Source organism: Mytilus californianus, unplaced genomic scaffold (genome assembly GCF_021869535.1).
Source record: "Mytilus californianus isolate M0D057914Y unplaced genomic scaffold, xbMytCali1.0.p SCAF_3, whole genome shotgun sequence".
Lineage (NCBI taxonomy): Eukaryota > Metazoa > Mollusca > Bivalvia > Mytilida > Mytilidae > Mytilus > Mytilus californianus.
Genome location: NW_026262679.1, coordinates 82,886,598 through 82,904,528, shown reverse-complemented (window position 1 = coordinate 82,904,528; position 17,931 = coordinate 82,886,598). Strand labels below are relative to the sequence as shown.

The 17,931-nt window shown below is 32.7% G+C and overlaps 1 long non-coding RNA gene across 1 annotated transcript; it reads left to right on the top strand.

Moving 5' to 3' along the window:
- Positions 1 to 1,348: 1,348 nt before the first annotated feature.
- On the top strand, positions 1,349 to 8,699 carry LOC127735232 (uncharacterized). Its single transcript, XR_007998202.1, has 3 exons — positions 1,349 to 2,242; positions 3,120 to 3,215; positions 7,955 to 8,699. It is a non-coding gene; the product is annotated as an uncharacterized LOC127735232 (long non-coding RNA).
- Positions 8,700 to 17,931: the final 9,232 nt, after the last annotated feature.

Below are 17,931 nucleotides of genomic sequence, written 5' to 3'. Positions count from 1 at the left end.
ACATTTGGAACATTTCAGTCGTCATATATGAAACAGATATTCCATAACGGTCATCCAACTCGTGATGGCGTCCTTAAAATTTTCGCCACTTAGAACTCTTGGTTTGTGTTGTTTCATTGTACAGGAATATTAAGAAAAAAATCACTTTAAAAATCTCTAAAAAAACAAATACTGAAAAGAAACTACATCAAATTTTGATCCATCATTCAAATATATAATTAACGTAAGAATGCAAATGACTCTCTGATGAGTAACTATTATACGATGATTTGATAAGCCTTGTCAGACAACTTAGTGTTTCGCGTAAATGTAACATTTTATTTACAGTTTACATAACGTTATCGCAAGACAAACATCTACGGATATATACATTCCATATACTAGTACTAGTAGCCTTACAACCGTTAAGGGTTCTTGTATTAGAACAAGATTAAAACACTTTTCAAGTACTAGTATCTTATTTTAACCAACATATTGAGAAAGCTTTTTGACTGTCTTTTTTTCTATACAGGTAGTCGTAATATTTTTAAAATTATTTTCTAAATGACACATTCATAGCCATATCAATATAACCACACAAAATTTTACTGAATAAGACTGTTGTGAGCTACCTTGAATTAATCATCTTAGTTAAAAAGAGTATCCAAACTAGCGTTAAGGCGTGGCCGAATAAACTAGGAGGTTGGACTTTAAGAGCCAATCCGCCAGAAAACCATGCAATATTCAGAAAATCGTCCAAATCGACAATCACAACTTGACAAATTTTTATACATCATCTTAATCCTTGGCATAAAATAAAGGAATTTGACCACTTAATTTTTCCCAGAATCGTATCTATTTTTAGTAACAGCCTCATTTGCATAATTCTGTAAATTCATAATGAAACCAAGGAAAAATCCAACTTTTTATGCCTTTTAAGAATGACCCAGAAGCATATTAAATGGGGTAGTTGAGTTTTTAGAGTAATGTCAGCTGAAACTCATCCATTTTACTATGTTATGATCAATACAAATGAAAATTTAAACGATTTGGCACATTGCCAGGAGCAGGGACACAAAGGCGGGGTTTTTCATACATGAATTTACGTGGTTTTCATTCGCTTCTATCTTGCAAGACCCATTCCAGATTTGTTTGCAACTTATATAGGTTTTAACTATGGGGTATGTTTTATATCAAAACAAAATATTAAGCTTGGCAAATGAATAATATATGTTAATTTATGACTTGGAAGAATGGTGATTTTAGTCCCAAATTGACACATTTTGATTTTGATTTTAATTAAATTCTAAACACAATTGGTACTAAAATGGCTCATAAAATCATTCGAACCAGTAAAATCAATTTGTCTGAAAAATGAAATAAGATGTATTTGTACTGCAAGTCCAAAAATCAATAAATTGTCTGAAACCAGGGAGTCCATCTTTTATGCTCTTCCATTGACTTATCTCCCTTGGGTAAGATCTCAAACATGTCAGCTCCCAGTGATGGTTTGGCAGACAAATGTTTACAGTGAAGTTTGTGACTTTAATAATCTAGGATGAGCATGTGGGCTATCCCAGCCTTATACATCTACATATTACAAACTATTTAAGATATCTGAATGCACTAAAGACCAAAATAGCATTTCCAAAAAAAATAATTACTGCCGAGAAATTTGACAATCATGACAATAATTTAGTGAATAAACATGATAAATATTGATTGGAAAAATAAGTCCATGAACAGCAAAAAGTGTTTTTAGATTTCAACGTGCAAAACAAAAGTATTCTAAATCATTCTTCGTAAAAAAAAAAAAGTGAGCAAGTGGAACCACCTTGCTCGCACCAAAATTGAGATTGAGAGTGTCAAAACTGCTCTGGCGCACCATCAATAAATCAACAACACTCTCTCTACCGTGGTATTGAAACCAGCATTGGTAACCAAACATATTCATACAGATACAGACTACCATTCATCTACATTTAGGAAGTCTGAATAATACTGAAAACTATGGTGTAGAATTTCCAACAGGACTCCTTATTTTATATAAGACAAGGAGTGGTTTATTTTCCCATGGTTGTTACATCATCTTGTCTTTGAATATGCTCGAAGTACAGGGACTTTTATGGAATTCATTGACATGATAGTCAAGCAAGATGTCAACATCTCGTCCAACCCTCTTCCAGCAAAGCCAAAGCTGACCAAGGATCTTCACCCTTTCAAAACAGGCTGTATACAGGACGAGTTATTCCAGTAGGAACAGGTACAAATCTTACAATCAATTTTCATTTGTTCCATATAGTCAATCTGAAATTAGGGGACCAACAATTGATACGTTAGCTAGATTAAAAAAAAGGGGGGAGGGGGAAGGGGGGGGGGGGGGTGTTGAAGGGGCATGTGAATATTCTTTTACACCTGACCTGTTTCTAAGACATCTTATTTATTTCCTATGGCAAAGTGCAAGCAAATAATATATATCCATATATTCATTGTTCTGTCTTGGGACCATTTGATTAAAAAAGCAAGGGGGGAGGGTTAGAATAGTCAAAATATTTATGTCCATGTCAGCTTAGGACAGAATTTTAATTTTCAAGCTATTAACCAGGGTACAATATATATTTATTTTCTGCTTTAAAAAATTAATTTATAGACCAGAATCATGATATTAATCAAAATCTATTTCAACATATTCAACGTTTAGCAGGTCAGGTTTTTATTCTCTTCCCCTAAGTTATATTTTCAGTTCTTACTGGAAGTTGTTCAGCTCTTTGTCTACTAAAAAAACTTTTATCTCGTGAAAAAGCCTCCAACAAATACATGTTTTACATACAACATACTGTACATGTAACACTAGACAACTTTATCCAGAGAATAATATTTTTTTAATGAACTAATAGGCCATGGAGACTAAAAAAATCAAAAGCATTGCAAACTTTTGTAAAGTTCAATTTTAGGACCCTACATGTACATTTGTACATGTATGTAGATTACTTATAGAGCCCTTTTTAAAAGAAAAAACATACATTTAAACTACATGCACAGTGATGCTACACTACCCTACATTTCCTGTCTGATATATTTTATTTCATGTAAAACAAAATTGAAGAATTATTTTATATTTTAACACTTTTTATTTGTAGGGCTATATATATGGAAGCAATGCTCAATTAAGATGAATTTTTGTAAAAGTGACAATAGCCAGATCAAACTAAATACATGAATAGAAGAAGATATTGGTAAGTTATTATTAACTTATATATTAATTTAACTGTTTGTATAACATGGTAATCATACAAAGTATATGTAATCACTTATATAATAACATAATTATACAATTACATGTTATACATTTGTACATCAGTTTTATTAAACAGGTCTTTGTTAACTTGGTTTTCCCATTGAAAAATCACTTTGCTAATTTTAATTTGTAGTACTATATTGGGCGGCTCCTATAGTTTCCATTCAATAACTAACAATGACTAATGAACTGTTCATACATTCCATTTCAATTATTTTATTTATTAATACGTATTACTTTTACTGTTAAGTCTGTTTTTTGTGATATCCATTTTACGTGACTCTGTATTTATGTATCCCGTCATACTTTGAACGACAAAATTATTTTATGTCTACATGTGCGAATTTCAAACGCGCGATTTTACGCCAGTACTTAAAACCTTCCATCCTTTATGGGTGGATTTTACATAGATATATAAAATCGTATAATATAAACAAAATGAGGATGTTAAATTTGATGTATGCCTTTTTGTGCTTCTTCGTTACATTTGTTTGTTTTTATAGTGATTAAGATGATAACACAATGTTGACTGCTGTACCCCTATTTTTGACAATTTTACCTATTGTGTCTGTTTGTTTTGTTAACGCATCGTTGTCAATATAATGGAATTTGATGCGACTGTCATACAAGTGAGAGGTTTATTATCTAGCTATAAAACCAGGTTCAATCCACCATTTTCTACATAAGAAAATGCCTGTACCAAGTCAGGAATATGACAGTTGTTATCCATTCGTTTGATGTGTTTGAACTTTTGATTTTGCCATTTGATTGGGGACTTTCCTTTTTGAATTTTCCTCGGAGTTCAGTACTTTTGTGATTTTACTTTTTCAAATATAAAAGGGGGAGATTTTTATTGGTACTTTTGAAGATATTTCACCTGTTCGATTAATTGATTGGTTGTTGGAAATGCTAATGTCCAATGGCAAATAGTTCATGCATGTTTAGGACAAGAACAAATTAAAATAAATACATTATTTGGGTTCTTAATATGCTAAATCTAACAATGTTTTTAAATAATTTAAGATGTTGCAATTGGGCCCCATTTTAAATTGGTTCACATTGATTTCAAAATGGTCCAAAAATTTTTTTCTTATTTCTACACAACTTGAATTCTTGAGGTTCTTTTGATATACAAAATGCAAATGTTTTATATTTAGATTTTTAATTTTGGTCCGGTTTTCAAATTTGTCCACATTTTAAAGTCCAAAGGGTCCAAATTTTAACTTAGTTTAATTTCAACAAAACTTGAACTCTAATTACAATGAATTAGGGTTCTTTGAATGATAAATAGAAATAATCAAATATCCTGAATATAAATATGTACTTAGATTTATGATTTTGGTCCCAGTTTTCAAGTTGGTTCAAATGGGGTCCATAATTTAACTGTGTTTGATTTCAACAATAATTTTAAAGATGCTGATTCAGCCTGAATCTAACCTGTATTTAGTTTTTGGGCTCTATTATGAAATTGGTTTACATTGAGGTCCAAAGGGTCCAAAATTAAACTAAATTTTAAATCTTAATTTGATCTTGGGGTTCTCTGATATGCTGAATCTATTAAACTTTATCTTTATTCCATATTTATTCTGTGTTAGAAACCTATTCTTTGTCAAATATTTAATCCCATTACAAATTTAGAGCTGTTATAGCTTGAATGTTCTGTCCAAACTTGCATTTTTTCTTCATCTTCCACAAAATTTGTCCTTTTCTGAGATAACTGGTGTTATCTTTTTAAATGAAACTTTAGTGAAAAGAAAAGCACAATATGTGGATGATTATCTGATGTCAAACATTTTCAAGATGGCCACCAAGGATGGCACAAATTTCAACACTGGTTAATTTAATGAAAATTGTTAATTAGGGATAGTCGTGGTAGTTTGACTTGCTAAACAAAGTAAGGTTGTTTTTTCTTCCAAAATGGCAAACATTTTCAAGATGGCCTTATATGAAAATTGACATTAAGGAATTATAGCACTTTTGACATACCAACAAAACAATGAAATTTTTTTTTTAAAGATGGACACAGCAAATAAAAGGGGAAATTTTCAATTTTGTTGAGTTTTATTTTAAAGAATATTGATCATGTTGATATTTAGCTGTACTTTGACACAGAGAACAGATATAAAGATGGCCACCATTTCAAAGATTGTCACTAAAAGCGGTCAAATTATCACCATTGTCTGTTTTCAATGTAAAAATTATATTGAGAGGTAATTTGACATGCCAAACGAAATGGAGGCAATTTTTATACGACCGCAAAAATTTTGCGGTCGTATATTGGTATGACGTTGGCGTCGTCGTCCGAAGACACATTGGTTTTCGCACTCTAACTTTAGTTTAAGTGAATGGATCTCTATGAAATTTTACCATAAGGTTCAATACCACAAAAGGAAGGTTGGGATTGAATTTGGGGGTTATGGTACCAACAGTTAAGGGATTAGGGGTAAAAAATAAGCATTTTTGTAACTTCCAGACATAACTTGTGTGTTAGTGTATGGATCTCTCTGACATTGTACCACAAGGTTCCATATCACACAGGGAATGCTGGGATTGATTTTGGGGGTAATTGCCTCAAAATATTAGGAATTAGGGGCCAAAAAAGGGGCAAAAACAAGCATTTTTCTAGTTTCATGACAATAACTTGCGGGTTAAGTGTATGGATCTTTCTGAAATTGTACTACAAAGTTCCATATCACAAAGGGAAAGCTGGAATTGAGTTTGGGGGTAATTGCCCAAAACGTTTAGGAATAAGGGGCCAAAAAGGGGCCAAAAATAAGCATTTTTCTAGTTTCCAGACAATAACTTGTGTGTTAGTGTATGGATCTCTCTGACATTGTACCACAAGGTTCCATATCACACAGGGAATGCTGGGATTGATTTTGGGGGTAATTGCCTCAAAATATTAGGAATTAGGGGCCAAAAAAGGGGCAAAAAAACACATTTTTCTAGTTTCCAGACAATAACTTGTGTTCAAGTGTATGGATCTCTCTGAAATTGTACTGCAAGGTACCATACCACAAAGGGAAGGCTGGAATTGAGTTTGGGGATGATGAATCATAAGGGGGTTCAAAAAATTTTGGGGGGGGGGGGGGGTTTCCTTTTTTTTCTTTTTTTCCTTGTATTTTTCTTTTAAAATTTTCCATTTTAAGTTGGTTATTTCTGATTTATATTTAAAAGCAAATAATAATGATATGGTAGGAGATACACACCAAACAGGATGTGTAAATTATTATATAATAAGTATTGTGCAATAGCAAGAAATTTTCAACTGCACAGTATTGCACAATAGCAAGATATCTTCAATTGCACAGTATTGCGCAATAGCAAGAAATCTTCAATTGCACAATATTGCGCAATAGCAAGAAATATCCAATAGCACAATATTGCGCAATAGCAAGAAATTGTCAATTGTACAGTATTGCGCAATAGCAAGAAATATTCAATTGCACAGTATTGTGCAAAAAAAGATACTTCGTATAAATTGCTTATTTTTTGACCAATTTCAATGGGGTTTTTGGGCCCCGTTTTTAAATTGGTCCACATTGAGGTCCAAAGGGTCCAAAATTAAACTTTGTTTGATTTCATCAAAAATTGAATTATTGGGGTTCTTTGATCTGCTGAATCTAACCGTGTATTTAGATTCTTAATTTTTGGTTCCGTTTTCAAATTGGTCTACATTAAGGTCCAAAGGGTCCAAAATTAAACTTAGTTTGATTTTAACAAAAGTTGAATTCTTAGGGTTCTTTGATATGCTGAATCTAAACATGTATTTAGATTTTTGATTATGGGCCCAGTTTTCAAGTTGGTCCAAATTGGTTTCCAAAATTAAACTTTGTTTGATTTCAACAAAAAATGAATATATGGGGTTTTTTGATATGCTGAATCTAACCAGGTATTTAGATTTTTGATTATGGGCCCAGTTTTCAAGTTGGTCCAAATCGGTTTCCAAAATTAAAGTTTGTTTGATTTCAACAAAAATTGAATATATGGGGTTCTTTGATATGCTGAATCTAACCAGGTATTTAGATTTTTGGGCCCCGTTATCAACTTTGTTCACATTGAGGTCAAAAGGGTCCAAAATTAAAAACCATGTATTTAGATTTTGGATATTGGACCATAATAGGTGAATGTCCAATTTAAAATTTTTAAGTTCTTAGACCACATTCATTCTGTGTCAGAAACCTATGCTGTGTCAAATATTTAATCACAATCCAAATTCAGAGCTGTATCAAGCTTGAATGTTGTGTCCATACTTGCCCCAACTGTTCAGGGTTCGACCTCTGCGGTCGTATCAAGCTGCGCCCTGCGGAGCATTTTATTATTGTTGTAAATATGTTAAGGGGTATTTGGACATGCTTAAAAGGAGTGGATAATAACTATTCTGCAAAAATTATTTGGCTTTAGTTGGGAGAATTTTGTAACTGCATCCACTTACAGTAAAAGTTGTCAATTTTATTTCCTGTCAGTGGTATAAAAATAAAAAAATGTGGTATGATTGCCAATGAGAACAAATGACGTAGAAGTAAAGCTATTGGTCTTCATACGCCATATGGCCTTCAACAATGAGCAAGACCTATACTGCATATATATTCAGCCATAAAAGGCCCCAAAATAAGAAAATGAAAAAATATGAAAACTAACAGCCTGATTTATGTATGTATGTTTTGTGGTTTTCAGATCTAGACTCGCAGCTAACCTTTCTGTCAGTGTCAACAACAACTGAACTTTCACAGCAGTCAACATCAGATTGGGAGACTGATAATGCTTCTAACAGAAACAATTTCAACCAACCAAACAAGCAACAGAAACTTTCCAACTTTAAAACATCAGTTAAATCTTCCATGGGATGATGTCTCAAAAAATAACAGTTCATCATTTATGGAGATTTTAATGTTATGGTTTTTCTTTTACAAGAAAGTTAATGTACACTTGTTTTATAGTAAAACCTATAGCCGTTCAAGTATAAAAAAACACATTCAACTTTATTGAAATTTGAAGATTCATATGACTTATTTTAATTCTGTTATCTCCGAGGATGTGATGTAGAGCATTATAGGTACAGTAATCTTAACAGCTATCCAATTTCATTCAAAATTCTTTATAAATTTTGCACTGGTATATATAGACTGAGTAATTTGTTTTTCGTCTAGTTATGGGATTTTTTTTTAGAAGCATTTATGATTTTCATGTTTGAATTGACCACATTGCAGCAACATAGATATAGGTACCTGGCAAATCTTGCCTTGTTAGCATACTAGGCTCAAAGGGTCATAAAAAAATTTCCGTCACTAAGTGTCTGTTAAAATCATCTGTTTACAGTTTTCACTTTTAAACCATCATCTTAATAACTTTAGAAGAAGTGTCATACATATATATATGTATACAAAATTTAAAAACTTTTCAATATATATATATATATATTTTGATAAAAACTATCAACATGACAAGATCTAAATACCCAAAATTTTTCTGAAAAATTGGACATAACATCTATGAGCTATTGTCCCTGAAATGTGTAAATTTACAAATTTTCACAGTTTTCTGCTACTATCTGACAACCATATCAATATATTATAAGAATAAATTGCAAAAGTGGTCAGAAGAAACTTTTTTTTTACAGTCTGAACTTATTCTGAATTGTTTAACTTCTAATTTAAATTGATTGCGTTTGAAATATGTGTTTTTTATCGTTTTAGGTGCACAATTTGTCAATACGATCTATTTCGGCTCCTGGGAGCCTCTAGATTTATAATGAATAATTTGTATATATGTATGATTATTTTCTTAATGTATTAAATGTAACATTAATTATTCTTTTCCATTTGTTGTTATACTTATTTATAAGTCCAGATCCTATCATATGTCAGTAGTTACAAATTAGACGGCAAAATTGAGAAAATTTGAATATGCAGGTTACCCCATTTTGTTGTGGCATATACCAGACACCAACATTATTTGCCGAGCTTGATATTTTTTTTGATTGGGTATATATAGTTATACTTTGCAAGTAGATATGTTGTTTTACAATAATAAACGGGTCTTGGAGTATTTTGGCTCTGAAAGATGACCAAAATCAGCCATTTTGGACATGTAGCTAAATAAGACATATTGAAACAGTTAGATTATACATACACTTAATAGACAGCATTGTTAATTCTATGCATTCTTACACTTAAAGTGATGTATTACTAGGAACAACTATAAAAAAATTATAAATGTTACCATATTTTTTTATTTAAACCAGCGAAATATGCCAAAAAAGGCTTATTTTTGCTGTTTTCGAGCAATTTCATCTGTAAAACATGGCGCTCAAAAAATATCCAGATCGGTTCAATATTTTCCCAAAAAAAATTGTGTGGTTATTTTCATTACTAAGGTGCACCAATATGCCAAATATGAACTCATTTGGAAAAAGTGACATTCGGACGGTTTTGCATGGTTTTCTGGCAGATTGGCTCTTAAATATAGAACATGAATCAGATGTAATACACTTGTTAGCTATATATATAGTTTGGAGACTCAGCAACATGTGAGTGATCAAATTTTGTATATAAAAAAATTCACAAATAAATTTTTTTTTTTTTTTTTTTTTTTTGCTTCATTTTTTAAAATTTGTTACTTTTTTATTTATGCTTGTTTGTTTGTTTGTGTCTTTTAAATTTCATATTTAGAGCAACAAAATGTGTTACCATTTAGAAATTATCTATTTAACTGTTGTTTCTAATTCTAAAGGAGTAAATTCTAACGCTTAAAAATACTGACTGTATTTTACCTGTAATAAGTTATTAATTGATTTGTTTGTAGGCATATGTTGAATATATATTTTTCAAATGTTGGCAAAGTTAAGGCCCCCACCCCATCCTTTATGACAGAGATATACTAAGTGTGTTTTTCTTTTTTTCATAAGATGCATGTCTATGTTTGAATTTTTGTATGTTTCTTTGAAACATTGAAATCAAAATCTGGATAGCAAACCGGAATGAATTCTAAAAACCATGCAATCGATGTTGTACATCTTTTAATTTAATTTGGAAAGAGCTTTAAACCTTCTCCATACTGTTCGATCGGATTTTCTATGTTTTAAATATGTACTACTTTCCAGTATGTTCTTTTTTGAACGGACCCGATTTGGTGGTGTTACATCTTACAAAGTCTATTCGAATCATTTTTCAAAGAATTCCGCTCAAACCGGTGCTAGGGACCGTCTTTAACTTGCAGTGAAGTGATAGTCTTTCCGCTACGTGTTGAAGGCCTCACTGTGACTTTGAGACGAAGAACAGCAATAAAAGCGCTGTTACTTTGCTTTTTGTGTGCCTTTTGTGTGCTTTTAGCTGTGCATGTACTGATTTTGTGTCATGGATGGATACCCCATATCCTTTGTTTTTCTATCGTATACAACTTTTCTTGGAGTATATATTACTTAAACGCATCAACTTGAACTTCCTGATTTATTAAAGTACTGCACCTACACCTACATTACTTGCATCTGTATCCAATACGAATGTACCCTCCCTAGTATGATAGCTCAATATTGGGACTGATTTAATCTGCTTTTCAGAGTGTTGAATGCATTTCCACATGCTTCGGTCCATTCAAATGTTCTAGATTTTTTTGTGAATTGGTGTAAAGGTTTTGCAATATCACCGAACCCCCGTATAAATGTTCTGTAATAAGAACTTAATCCCATACCTTTTCGTACATCTTAGCGTTTGAAGAGTTGGCCATCTGGATATGGAAGTAATTTTGTCCTGATCAGTCCCAATACCGTCTTCAGAAACGTAGTAGACTAAAAAGTTAACTTTCTTTTGAGAAAAAAATGACATTTGTTACGACTGAGTTTGAGACTAGCTAGTTTAATTCTTTGAAAGATGGGAAGTAGATTTTTCAATTAACTTTGCTAAAAGAACCATATTTTCATGATTTTTGTCGAGCCTGCGACTTTTGTCGCAGAAAGCTCGACATAAGGATAGTGATCCGGCGGCGTTAACTAACTTCTTAAAAGCTTTATATTTTAGAAGGTAGAAGACCTTGATGCTTCATACTTTGTATATAGATGCCTTGTGATATGAAGTTTCTGTCTGTCATATGTCCATTGTCCTTGACCTCATTTTCATGGTTCAGTGACTACTTGAAAAAAAGTTTAAGATTTTTTGTATTGTTAATTCCTCTCTTATCATGAGTAATAAGAAAACTATATTTGGTATGTGCGTACCTTGCAAGGTCCTCATGCCTGTCAGACAGTTTTCACTTGACCTCGACCTCATTTCATGGATCAGTGAAAAAGCTTAAGTTTTCGTTGTCAAGTCCATATCTCAGATACAATAAGCAATATGTCCACTATAGTTGGTGTATGTAATTATTGTAAGGTGTTCTTGTCCAACTGGCAGGTGTCATCTGACCTTTATCTCATTTTCATGGTTCAGTGGTAATAGTTAAGTTTTTGTGTTTTGGTCTGTTTTTCTAATACTGTATGCAATAGGTTAACTATATTTGGTGTATGGAAATATTTTACGATGTACATGTCAGTCTGGCAGGTGTCATCTGACCTTGACCTCATTCCACGGCTCATTGCTCAATGTTAAGTTTTTTTGTATTTTGGTCTGTTTTTCTAAAACTGTATGCAGTAGGTCAACTATATTTGGTGTATGGAAATATTTTTCGATGTGCATGTCAGTTTGGCAGGTTTTTTTTTTTACCTTGACCTCATTTTCACGGTTCCTTGCTCAATGTTAAGTTTTTGTGTTCTGGTCTGTTTTTCTAATACTGTATGCAAAAGGTCAACTATATTTGGTGTATGGAATGATTGTAAGGTGTATATGTTTGTTTTGCAGTTATCATCTGACCTTCACCTCATTTTCATGGTTCATTGGTCAATGTTCATTTTTCCTGGTTAAGTTTGTTTCTTAGATACTATATGCAATAGGTCAACTATATTTAATGCATTGAATGATTTATAGGTGTACATGTCTGTTTGGCAGGGTTCATCTGACCTTGACTTCATTTTCATGGTTCATTGGTCAATATAGAATTTCCATGGTTTGGTCTGTTTCTTTTATACTGTAAGCAATAGGTCATCTCTATTCTGTGTATGGAATGATTGCATTTTGTATTAAAGGTGTACATGTATTTCCGGCTTGGTTTATCTGACCTTGACCTCATTTCCTTGATCATAAATGTTAATGTGATACTTGTAGTAAAACTTTATATGTAGGACTATCAACATGAAATCAATGGTCAGTATAGTAGGCGAGAAATTTCAGCGAGTGCACTCTTGTTATTATTATCCTTGACTTTTGTCAGTTGAAAACTCTATTGTTTCACAAGTGGCAGCGAATGTTCGTTTATTTTTGAGGTATAAAAAAAGATGTATAAGTTCATCCTCAATTACCAATGGTTTTTCAGATATTATCACCTGCTTTTATAGCTAGCTAAACCTCTCACTTGTATGACAGTCATATAGAATTCCATTATATCGACAATAATATGTGAGCAAAACAAACAGATATAATAGGTAAAAATGTCTAAATTAGGGTACCTAGCCCAAACTCTCAATTCTTTCTTTCTTTGAAATAACTTTTTTTGTTTCATACGAGGACACTGAGTAACATTTTATATTGTAATGCATGTACATACATAACCGCTGTTAATAACTAATACCGATGCACCTTAACAAAAACCAGAGACATAAACAACATGTATACACATTTATATATATATATATATATATATATGTGTCTCTGACAAAACATAGAACATTTGGTATTGTTTCAATTATTATTTACAAGCATGAACTGACCCAAGCTGACCACGGGTTTGTTCTTTTGATGAACACATGAAAGACTTTTGTGCGCATAGTATTACAACTAGAGGCTCTAAAGAGCCTGTGTCGCTCACCTTGGTCTATTTGCATATCAAACAAAGGACACTCTCCAACATTATAGACGAGAATAGACTTCATGACAAAAATCTCTACTTTGTTGATCTTGTATTACTGATCTGTAAGTCTGTTAGTTTCTCTCTATCTTCTTTAGTTTTTGCTCAAAACACAAAAGAGGGTAAATAAATCCTCAATTAAGGGCAATCACTCCTATGAAGAGTGACAGTCTACTAACAATATTGGCGAAATTTGACTTTTTAATAGATCTTGCCCTGCTGATCATTGTTGTGATTTAAAGTGTTTATTTATCTATTATAATTTAAATCATATAAGGCATAACGGAAAAAATGTTCCTCTCTAAATATCATAGTTTTCATGATAATAGGCAAAAATGAAAAAAAATGGTAAAATTTGTCATTTATGGGCAATAATTCCTATAAGAATTTGTCTTACAGTTTTGACGTATATGGACAATTGGTAGAGCTCATTATGCTGAACATTTTTGCTCCATTCAGATTTTCTCTATTTATAACGGTTCAAAAAATAATAGACAAAACTTGTATTTTACCCCTATGTTCTATTTTTAGCCATGTCCGCCATGTTGGTTGGTAGATGGGGTCATCGGACACATTTTTTAAACTATATACCCTAACGATGATTTTGGCCAAGTCTGGTTAAATTTGTCTCAGTAGTTTCAGAGGAGAAGATTATTGCAAAAGATTACAAAAATTTACCAAAAATTGTTAAAAATTTACTATAAAGAGCAATAACTCCTTAAGGGGTCAATTGACCATTTTGGTCATGTTGAATTATTTGTAGATCTTAATTTGCTGTCATTATTGCTGTTTACATTTTATCTCTATCTATAATAATATTGAAGATAATAAAAAAAAACTGCAAAATTTTCTTAAAATTACCAATTCAGGGGCAGCAACCCAACAACAAGTTGTCTCAAAATTTCAGGGCAGATAGATCTTGACCTGATGAACAATTCTACCTATGTCAGATTTGCTCTAAATGCTTTGGTTTCAGAGATATAAGCCAAAATTTACATTTTACCCCTATGTTCTATTTTTAGCCATGGCGGCCATCTTAGTTGGCGGACCGGGTCATCGGACACTTTTTTTAAACTAGTTATCCTAATGATGATTGTGGCCAAGTCTGGTTAGTTAAAGGTGCAACAAATTGTCATGAAATAAATAAATAAGCAATAGAAACGAATTTAAAAAATATATAACTATTTAACATAAGCTTGCAGCACACAAAGAAAATGTAATAAGCTTAATTTTTAAGTATTTGTAAGGTTGAACACTGTTTTCCTCATCTCCCTGAAATATTTAAGTTTGAACGAATTGTTTGGTACGAATTAGAGTTGAAAATAATCATCCAGATACCACTAAGTTTCGCGGGATTGATTTGCCAGAAGCTTTAAGCAACAATACAAAGGAGACATCACACATATTTACCTTTGAGGCTTTCATTCCTACTTTTCTTCGTATAACCAGCTCGTCCCACTGTTATCATCTGTACAAAAATCTTCTTAAAATTCAAAATCGTTTATTTATAAACTGACACTGACAGTTGCGTGTTCACTTCTATTTCAGACCTTCACACGAAAGAGCGTTGGGAATCGAGGTCGGTAATCGGCTGTTTATCGTTGCCGACACGTTTGTGAAACACTCTGAAACTTGGTATGTAAGTTATCCTACGACCAGTCGTATATTGTACTATTTATGAACCGTTTTGAAACGATATCCAGGACGACAACACATAAACAATTAGGTTCTGGAAGGTAGGTCGACCGGGATGACGAGCGGTAAGTATGGACTGCCACTGGTAATTGAAGGCATTTGGTAGACACAGAAATTTTGCCTTGCAATAGGCCACATACAGACTCCACATAGAGTTTTTGAAAGAGTTCTCTAACGCGGAAAGAGCGTGGCACTCACCCTATACGAGGCATTGTAATTACTGTACCCATTCCAACCGGACGTGGCTGCATTTGTATACATACCGCACAGCAAAAAAAAACGCTCTACTTTTGTAAGGTTTCTAACTGTTGGTAGAAGTCCAGGGATTACCATATTTCTATACCCCAGTCAAACCATGGGGTGTCGAAAATGTATCGGAAGATTAAACGCATACAGTCTTAAACAACAGACAAATGTCTACTATTTCATAAAGTAAAGCTCTTAATTGTCCTCAGAACAGAAAAAAACATGGGGATAAGTGAATGTGAGAGTATCAAAGATCAAATTCCTTAAAAACACTGAAAATCAAGATATGACCAAAGACAACATCTGACGAGGTTTCTGACTGCACATGTGATGGGGTCAGAATTGAAAAAAAAGAACAAGATAAAAACACCAAATAAAAAATATTCAATTAACAGATCTATTTATTTTCGTTTATATTTATGACATTAATTTTTGTTAATTACAAAGAATTTAAAGAAAAAAACGATATTGCAATGTTATAGAGTCCTTTACAATCAAATAAATAACTAACGTTAGAATAAATTTAACTTTTCTCTAATCAAATTTTCATTATGGTGACAATGAGAAGGAACTTACATGCTTACTCAGCTTTACGGGAAAGACGGAAAAGTGAGTTTTATTTTCGAACTGATCTGCACATATGACCGTGACTTCAACTGAACAAGATATTCATAAATGTATGTTGATCTTTTGATTTTGCTATTTGATAAGGGGCTTTCCGTCTTCAATTTCCCGTGGAGTTCGGTGTTTTTGTTATTTTACTTTTTATATTAAGATATCGGTGCCAATCAGACGTGCATGGATTCCAAAATTCTAAAGATCTTCAAGCACAATCTGTACAATTTAGCAGAAGTATCAAACTTTTTAATTGTTCTACTCTAGCCCTTGTGCTTAATATAAATATCCACTGCATCGTCTCATTAAACATAGCTTTCTACAAAAATGTGAAACGCAGATAAAAATTCCTTTTTTTTAGGTAAGATGATTTCATCAAATGCTGGACTTTTTTTTATCGACAATATATTTGTTGAGCTTAGTTCATCCAGAACCTTCTCAAAGTAAACTTATGAGGAGCTGTCAATCATATAACCAACATTTCAATGAATGCTTTTATCTCATATACCCCAGTAAACTTGAGATTATTGATACTACCGAAAGTAGAAGGCCTGCTTCATATCTTGATCTTTTCCTCGATATTGGCACAGATGGACGACTTCAAACAAGAATATATGACACGTAATGAATGATTTCAACTTTCCATTTGTCACTTCAAATTTCTCAGCAGTAAGATACCATCTTCTCCATCGTATGGCATTTACAAATCTCATTTAATACACGAAGCTCGTTCGTTTTAACACTATTGACTTCATAAACAGGGGTGTGGTTCTTACACAAAAACTGCTCCAATAGAGTTATTAGGAAGTACGACTAAGATCGACACTACATAAGTTCTACGGTCACTATCACAAATTGGTTTCAACTTTTCGCGGTCTCTGATTTTAAGGTACCAAAAAAGTAGTCTGATCGGTATTTAATCAGTTGAGTCTTACTCTCGATTGTGACATTTTGACTAAGTCTGAGTTCGCATGGCGGTCGATGGATACACAGCAGGAGGCACTTACCCTGTCGACGCAACCAGTCTCGCTCCTTTTGGAGTTCATGTGATTACATTAGTTTTTTTGTTACCTTGATTTGTATCATTTTTTTTTGATTTTCGAAATTTGAATTAGGTAAACTACTGTCGTCCTAAATCGTGAAAAAGAGAAAGCGAATGCATTTATTTCGCGTTCTCGTGTTTCGCTACTCAATTACACCTTTGAAAATACAAAGACGAAAACGCGTAATTGGCCTCATCCGGCTTTCATAGTATTTTCATATAGATATCCACATCATCACATTGCGTTACTAGTATCGGTTTAATATTTGCATGATACATATCCATGTTAAGCCCACTGCATTTATTTCTTAATCTTGCGTGCAAAACATCTAAATATCTATCGCCAACTCATGCAACTGCAAAGGTAATATGTTTTTATAATATCTTTGTTAAAATTTGAATTTAAAACGCATTAAAAGGGAGTTCATGTCTAATAACAAGATGGAATATAAGATTATTGATAACAGGATAATGTGCTGGGCGTTTGGTTATTAATATTATTATTTCTGCGAAGATTGTTCTAGGCGGTTTTAATATAATAGATATACTGTAAAAAAGAGTAAATGTTTTATCTTCCCGTCCAATCTTCAACTTTTCACGCCCCGTTTCTAAACATACGCAACTATACAAGTCACAAGAAGGGCCGACAACTCTGTCACTACATATCGGCTGGTAAAGGGTCAATAAGTTCTTACATTTGATTATGTGCACTTTATCCCTACACTAGGTCAAACATCGTTGTCAACTAAAGTGGTTAAAAAAGAATCAAATTGTTCAAAATCATTTGCATTGAGTTTAGGCTTTAAGGACAAGGTACGATAAGTATCAGTGTCGTTCAAAATAAAAGTGACGTGCCATAAATTATAATACTATATTTGCAAAGTTTAAAACCTATATTTTCGAAAACTTCAATAGTTTTGTCAACTTCCGCTGATTTAATTCATGTTTTGTTGCTGTAAACACATCCAGATTTGCAAAAAGGGTAGAAAAATGACAGTTTCCAAATATTTTTGCATTTGAAACTATGGGCGTACCTACGGCCCACGATCATATTCATACCTGACATTCCTTGAATATAAATGTTGATGCAGTTTAAATATCTTAGTGGGCCATAGGCACGCTC